Raw genomic sequence first — 7,930 nt, forward strand, 5'->3', positions numbered from 1 at the left:
GAATTTATAGGTCACTACAAAGAAATTATAAAGAAATGGGAAGGCTCAAGACTTTTGCATGCCATGCACCATGACTGTTTGTGCCTCATTTTGCAGCAATGTTGTATCTCTTTCTAAATAACCTGGTTGTTTTGGACTTACTGCTAATCTTACAATGCCATCCATAAAACTAAACCCCTATAATTTAACTAATGAAATAAACTTACATAAATCCACACTTTCCTTTTGATTAAATGTTGGGCTGTAAGTGAATCCAGAGTTTGATCAAATACGTATTAACAGTGTGGAACAGAATGGTTTTAATAAAGCTAGAGAAAGCTGCAATAATCAATATTTTTAAATTAAGAATTGATCAAAGGCTTAATTCAAGATGACAGCAAAGGCCAATAAATTTTGGAAATAACCGCCTCTTTTAGTGGATAATAAACACTTTATTATCCCAGCAGACCTCTGAGCCGTGATGCAATCCATTTACATCAATTCTACGTCATCATTTTGACCTGACACTCAAATTAATTCTAATTCGTCAGAAAATTATTCGTTGTTGTTAATCCCATCTCCCTGTGACATCCCCTGAGGTGAGAACATCATTAACGCTATCGTCGAAGCTGCAATAAGCCGATCCGGGCTGTGCAAGCGTCACGACGAAGACAGACGTGCAATAACAGTTTGTGCCGTCCTGATGCAGCCAATGTACAGTAAACACTCAGCTAAGAGAGGAAATAAAGCATGCAGTATCTTAAATTAAATCCTGCTTTTGAAGCCAGTCTAAAGAGCACAGCGGTTAAACACAAGCAGCTTGTCACTCACAGAGCAGAAAGCTGGAGAGGCCAAGGTCTTTACGACATTAAAAAAATCCTGCATACTTGCTTTAGTCAAATTTTTGCCACCTTTTCTTTCTTTCTTTTTTAAAGAACACGACTTTCTGTCCTTTGTGTTATATTCTGTCCTTCATTTGCTTGAATGGCTTCAATCTTTCTGCATGTTTTTGACTATTTCAATGCATTATCATGTCAGAACTGCCTTTTGAAAGACCTCGTTGGCAGAAGACGATAACGACAGTTATGCTTTGTACGAAGAAGACAGTGTGTACTGCTCAGCGTTGTCACTCTTAACGTGCTGACAGCTCTCAGATTCAGTCCAGCGGGGCAGCAAGGTTCAGGGAAGAAAAACAACACAGATTTATATAGAACAATAAAATGACTCATCCAACTATCCTCACAATAAAAATAGCAGCGTTAATCATATGTTAATAAACCCAAACAGTACATGTTTGCGTTTAATGACAAGAACTGTTGGTGTTAATTATTACTCTTGTCTGTCAGGAGCTAGAAGTTGTTAAAGAACTAAAAAACCTCAATGCCGCCTATGACTTTAACACTAGAGAACACTTTGTATTCCTAATGTTCTAACATTAAGCTCTATTGGCTTCTTTTAAGCCACAGCTGCATACATACCCCAGCTCTTCATTTCACTCGCTGTCAGATCCTTTAGTCTCTCGTACTTACACTAGAGCCAGCTTTTGTTCCTACTTTTGTATTCTTCGTGTACTTTGGTTCATTTCAGTTACCTGGGCTCAGCTCACTGTGCATTAAACCTGCCTGTTCTGCTCTCCAGCCATCTCCAACTACTGTCTTCAGTCTGCAGCCACGGACAGCTAGCCAAGATCATCTGCCAATACAAATGAACTCATAGCTCTCTTTTGTGTCCTGCTGTTAACCAACACAGCACTCAACAAAGAAAAAACACACACACAACGCTTGTCTTGAGTAGTTTCACAAAGGAAGTATTCTATACCCATCAATTGTATAACTCTGCATTGCAACTCTTAGTTAAACACAAGGAATCCTTTGGTGGCACACACCAGGTTACAGCATCAGCAAAGTGGGATTGTAACTCCTAACTTTTTTCAATGTGGTGTGTTTTCACCCAAAGTGTTTGCCTCGGGTTACACAAGCAGGTTTTACGATATAACAGTGGTTGCAGACCGTGACCTGTCAACACTTGTAGTCAGCTGCTGTCTTCAAAGCAACTGTGATGCGTCACGATTGCAATAAAACATCAATAAGAGTCAGTCACCTATCAGTCTGCTATCAGGTTGTAATTGAATGCGGTCAAGCTGGCCGTTACATTCAATCTGTTTGAGATTAACTGTCATAAATTGGCAAAAATCTGTTGCCATCTGTCGCGAATCTGTTGCAAGTTTGAATTCATGTTGACTACTTACATTTTGAGTTCTGCCAGATTTGAAACAGAAATTCAAAAATCCTCCACAAAAAGTCACGTAGTTCTTGCAGGGCAGCAATCTAACTGCGAAATGACACAGGTGCTCGGCAACCTTGTTTTTATGTGGGAATATAGCCAGAATACAAGCAGCTGAGTGGAGTCACTGGTTGCAAAGAGATGCTCTGACTTGCGGTCATCAGTATTGATTTCAATGTGTTGCAAATCACCAATTATTTGCAATGCTTTGTCAATCTGTCTAAGACGGGTTGCAACCTAATTAATCATTGTGTGATCGAAAACAGTCGCCCATTGGTTGCAACAAACCAGCAACAGCAAAAAGCTCAATACAAATGTCAGAGAACTGCTGATGTTTTTCTAGTCACGATGAGGTTGCGATGCTCTGCTGTGACTGAGCCATTAGTGCCTTAACCTAACCCAGATAATAAGCCCAAAACATAATGGTCCAAAGGAAATGTGAGCCACAGTCTCATAGCAGATGATCTTATGTCACCAGCACCTCTCCAGCCTCCTGAAGTGGATTCTGTAAGTCTCTAAAATTGGGCCATAAAATACCTCATGCATAATGATGAAACACAAATAGCATCTGACGTAACGTGATTATGTAAATTCCCTGGTGAGAATGCATTATTTGACCTGTTGTCTTAGCTAGTTGGTTAGCACAGTTGCCTTACACGCCTCAGGGGCACAAGCTAATGTACCCCTAGTGGTGGTACCTAGCATAAACAGGAGGGTTTTGTCAGGAAGTGTCTGTATCTGGTGTAAAATCTGTGCCAGATCAAAACATGGAGACCCCTCCACTGTGGTGACCCACTGGGAAATAAGAATATGTACCTTAAATAGACAGTAGAAAGAAAATACTTCCCACCTAAAAGTGCTCTAAACGAGGTCTGTGTATTTTTATGTCATGATTTCTGCAAAGGGGCTACCCCCATAACTGGAGCACCACTGACCTTACACAATATCTCCTTTTCAGGTCTTAAAGGGTACTGCTTCATATGTGAGAAACCCTCTAAAAATCCTTTTGTGCCTCTGATGTGTTACATGACTAAGTTCACTTGGAGTTTGAAGCAGAAATAAGTGAGTTAACCAGACTTCTGTTCCCCACGTCTTATCTTTCATTCAGGCCAACAGCATGAGACTACATTAGCTGCTACAAGCATTACATTTATAAACTTGTAGCAACCAAATTACATTATTTGTCATGTGGGCGTCCATCTATAATATAGTGTGTGTGTGTGTGTGTGTTGTGTAATATAAAAGTTGCATTGACGTTATTCATTTATGTGAGTGGCAGCTTTTAGCTTTGCATAATTGAATTAACATCATGAGAATCGTGTCTGGATGAGGAATTCTTCTAATGATAACAGAAAAGCAGATTTATGTTTGCATGTCAGAATCTTAATGCGCACTTTGTAGGAAAAAAAACATCAGTGATCAGCAGAGCCCGAAATGTGCCACTCACAGAGCTGAGCAGACCTAATAATCTACTGCGTTTCTCTATTTTGCAATACTGAGGCAACGATTCGAAAAGCATTTCTTTTCCAGAAGGGTTAAATGTTAGACCTGCAGAGCAAATCTGCTCTTAAGACTCGGCGTATTGCAAAGGATGTGATTTTGCAGATTTTGCACCCTGAACGAGTCGTGCAAACGGCAACTGTTTCAGCTGTGATTCTCGTTTGCTTCGGCACGTTAATTCATTCAGCACAGAAAAACACTTCCTCTGTGCAATGAAAGGTGTCAATGTTCTCAGTGTGATTGCGTCAGTAACCACTCCTTCCACACACACACAAATACACACAAATACTGTCTTTAAACACATTACAGGAGTTACTCACAGAGCAAGCCTCAAAGTCGGCCGGCACCAAACAGCCGCCCCTAAAAAAGACTTTGTATTATTAAAAAATGAAATAAACACTTGAAGGGTGTGTCTCACACTATGAAAGCTCGATCCCAGAGCTAAGGACGCACACTTTCCCCTCAAGTGTGTCTAAATACAATCAAATAAAACACAACAAACCCCAAAATAACATATGTAATATTACACGTCGACTGTGTCCTTGGTATAAATCTAATAATTTTCAAAACAAAATCTGTCTGAGAGGCCATTTCCTCATGAGAGTAAACTCACTGGCATACTCTAACCTCACTTCACAGCGCATCATGTTTCCAAAAAAAACCAGCATCAACAGCACTCATCAGCAAATAACAAAGTACATTATACAACAGCTTCAAGCATGGAGGAGCTCGCTGCGATCCAATTTAAAGTGCGGAGGGAAAAAAACATGATTAACGAGGGCAGAAAAACAGCAAAACAAGCCCGGACCCATGAGGGACGATACAGCAGTACAGTGGTTATGTGATTGGTGATTAGCAGGTAAAGTTATGATTCACTTACTTAAATTAGCTCCCTCAAAGGCGACCCCCTGGGAACTGACAAGAAGGGTGGGCTGAAAGCTGAAGTGGTGCTAATCAACTGAAGTCTGGAGACCGGTAAGATCTGGCTCTGTAGATGGATGGGAAGCTTAAAGTTAAGTGTTCTTAATGTAACCTCTTGACCCCTCTTATAGGCCACTGCAGAGGCACTGACAGTGACTGACAGATTGTGCATAGGGCTAATTATTAAGGCTATCTGAGCATGTGAAATAATGACTCGGATCAGGGATGTTAGTCCCAAAAGAGTGATTAGATATTCAAGGTTTTCATGGTCTAGGCACTCCTCCTTCATGCTCAAATGTTCGCTTTCCTCCTTGTGTACCTGTGTACACGCTAGGAGGCCCGTGAGGACAATCCCGACTGCCTCTCAGCACGATGTCCCTGCCCACTCTTGAGAGAATCCTTTAAATATTCACTCTATGCAAAAGCATTTTGTGTTTGTCATAAAGGAAAGACAAACGACTTCAAACTACAATATAATTTAATCCAAACACATCCCGAATGAATAAAGATCAGCAGCATGCTGTGTTACTCTTAGTTAGTCTGTAACATTTTCGTGGAAATATCAAGCCGTTCAAGTTTGATATGGAATTGTGAGTACATGATGGGAGATTTAGCAATTTTTTCCGATCTTTCGATGTTAAAAAAAAAAATCCTTAACAAAGTTTGTTGTTACAGAGATCCGGGTTGTTTTTGGCACCCATACGTCAAAATTTGGGGTTATTAAATTGAAGTTCCAAGTTGTCTTCCTCAATTGTAGCTATTTTCTCAGAAGTTTGAGTTAGTCAGTTAAAAATTTGAGATTTGACCTAATTGGATAATAACCAGACATTTTAACTTTTGGATGGTAAAAATAATTTTAAAAAAAAATTAAAAATCAGGCTTCAATGCTGTTGACCTCAGAAGCTAATCACTGTGAAGCTGAACCAAATCACACCTGGGGTAAACTTTTCATGCAAATCCATACAAAAAACTTAAATTTGCTAATAAACACCAAAAACAAACCACAAGGACCAAAACAAAAATTCTTTTTAAAGGACCAGCATGGTTGTGCGTTGGCCCTGCACAGAGGACACGGTGCTTTTCTGCTGTCTACATGTTGTATCTGTGTACTGTCACCAGGGGTGCGCATGATCTCCATCAGGCTAAGAGATTCTTTTTCCTTTTCTTGGTTGTTTTGTTTTTCAAGGGCTTTTTGGGCTCCATGAAAGCATGTCTGCATAGGTTGCATATCCATAAACTTTTACTCAGGCCAGCTGAATAGCTACACAAACAAACACAAATGCAAGACCATGAATTCCACCTCAGGGGGTAGATTTGGAGGCACAAACACACACCTAAGAGTCAAGTCTTGGATCCTGTTCAAGTTTCACATTCCTTCATTTTTTACTTTATGCTTTGGTTTGATTTATGCACCAAAAGCTCTTGGTTAGAATAGCATTTTCTTCAACTTTAATTAAACACCTCTTACAAATCTCCATTTTCTTGGTTTCCACTGTGCCATTTCCATCTCATGTGCAGGAGTCACATCAACCCACATTCATGCAACCAGGAGATGCAGCTTAAACACAAGTATCTGTATCTATATACCAGGTTGGACAGATCCCGGTCAGCTAGCTTGTCCATTACTTTGCATCAGATTCAAATTTTAAGCCCTTTTAGTTTGGTGAATCCACCAACTTCGGCATCAGCAATGGGTCAAATTCTTTTCTATCCACAAAATATGCAAAAAATGTGATACTGAGTTACTGACGGTTCACATCAGTGATGAGTGTGCTTTGCAGTTAAACAGCCACATTTATTTTGGAGGCATCAGCATGAAACTTGATAGATTTTTTTTCCCTAGTTAACACTCTAGCTTACTATTACAGTCAAATTCTGTTCGGAGAGGCGAATACATGGGTGAAGTTCTGCTGTGAGATTTTTTTAACCCGTTGCTGTTTTTCCGTGACTTTTCCATTTTTCTCGAACACATTAACGAACCACGAAGAACAGCTACATCCACATGCAAGTGTTTCTATTCCACGAGAAAAGGGCAAGTCTTGTTTTCCTTTTCACCTCCTTCTCTCATTTGTCTGTACTTAGCCGATGCGCACTGTTTGTATTTCACAGCCAGAAATGCTCCACAGACTGCTTCTACAATCCAGTGAGCACACATCCCCCTTCAGCACCAACAGAAAAGAGAAAGAAAGCGTGGCTTTGCGAGAACCGCTTGCATATTTTTAGTCTGAAAATGACTGATATTCCTAAATATTCTCGCAGGGTTTTAAGAGGATAGCCATACCTACAGTGAAAATATATAGAAGGCTGTGCAGAATTTACTGTTTTCCATAACTCTCCTAAGTAGCAATATAGAGTGAGAAAAGCAGATTTGACAATCACTAGCCAACAGATGTAGTCTACACTTTGCTGACCGCGTTGAGCACGGAGCACGGAGCTGAAGTTGAAGCTTGCCTGCGGCCAGGGGCATCGCTCTTTGTGGTGCTGATGTTGCCACAGAAGCGAGCACACGCGTCTCCTTTAAGGAGAGCTACGCATCAGCTGTGAGCACTGCAAATAAATTGCGCGTATAATAATAAACACAGTTGGATGCTGTGTTTTTTAAAAAAAGAATAAAATCTTAAATCCCCGTTTTTCTTTTTTTTAAACGAGGCGATCAGTGCGATGACCAAAACATGGCTGTGGTGTTAGACATGCAGTTTGCGTTCTATCTCCAGCACACACACACGCACACACACACGCACACACACACTATGTCCGTCACATGAAAGCCTTTGCACGGTTTGCATAAAAGAAGACAACTCACGCGCTCCCGTTGATCGATCCGTGGATGCCATCGCTGGGGAGAGTGGGAGGCGGGGGCACAGCACCCCCTGAAAAAGCGCCCTGTTTCACGGTGTGTCCGGTGCCCGGGAAAAACCCGCTGGCCGCTCCTGTAGTCCTCCTCCTCCCGTGCTCCTGTGGTCCTGTGGCAGGGATAAGCACGCCTCCTCTAGCTGCTACTGTGCAGGACTGAGCATCACATCGCGCACCGTGGAGCTCCACTAGTGTGGGATGATGATGTCGCGGGAATAGCAGCGTTAGTTTCTCCTTTTAACGAGAACATCTATGTCTCCTGCCTGAGTCACCCTACATTTTAGAGGGAGAGCTAAGAATCTGACAGCAAACTGAGGAAAACACGAACGTTATAACATTTCGACCCAGACGCATTAAGTCCTTACTGAGTCCCCAAACAGCAGAAGGGAATGAG

The 7,930-nt window shown here is 41.2% G+C and overlaps 1 protein-coding gene across 1 annotated transcript in view; it reads right to left on the reverse strand.

Moving 5' to 3' along the window:
- tbkbp1 (TBK1 binding protein 1) overlaps positions 1-7,660 on the reverse strand; it is a 72,427-nt gene extending 64,767 nt beyond the window's left edge. The window contains exon 1 of the mRNA XM_039616826.1: positions 7,487-7,660. The gene's annotated coding sequence lies outside the window, so the exon portion shown is untranslated. The remainder of the gene's footprint in view (positions 1-7,486) is intronic.
- Between the last annotated feature and the right edge of the window lie 270 nt (positions 7,661-7,930).

This window comes from Oreochromis aureus, linkage group 8, assembly GCF_013358895.1.
Source record: "Oreochromis aureus strain Israel breed Guangdong linkage group 8, ZZ_aureus, whole genome shotgun sequence".
Lineage (NCBI taxonomy): Eukaryota > Metazoa > Chordata > Actinopteri > Cichliformes > Cichlidae > Oreochromis > Oreochromis aureus.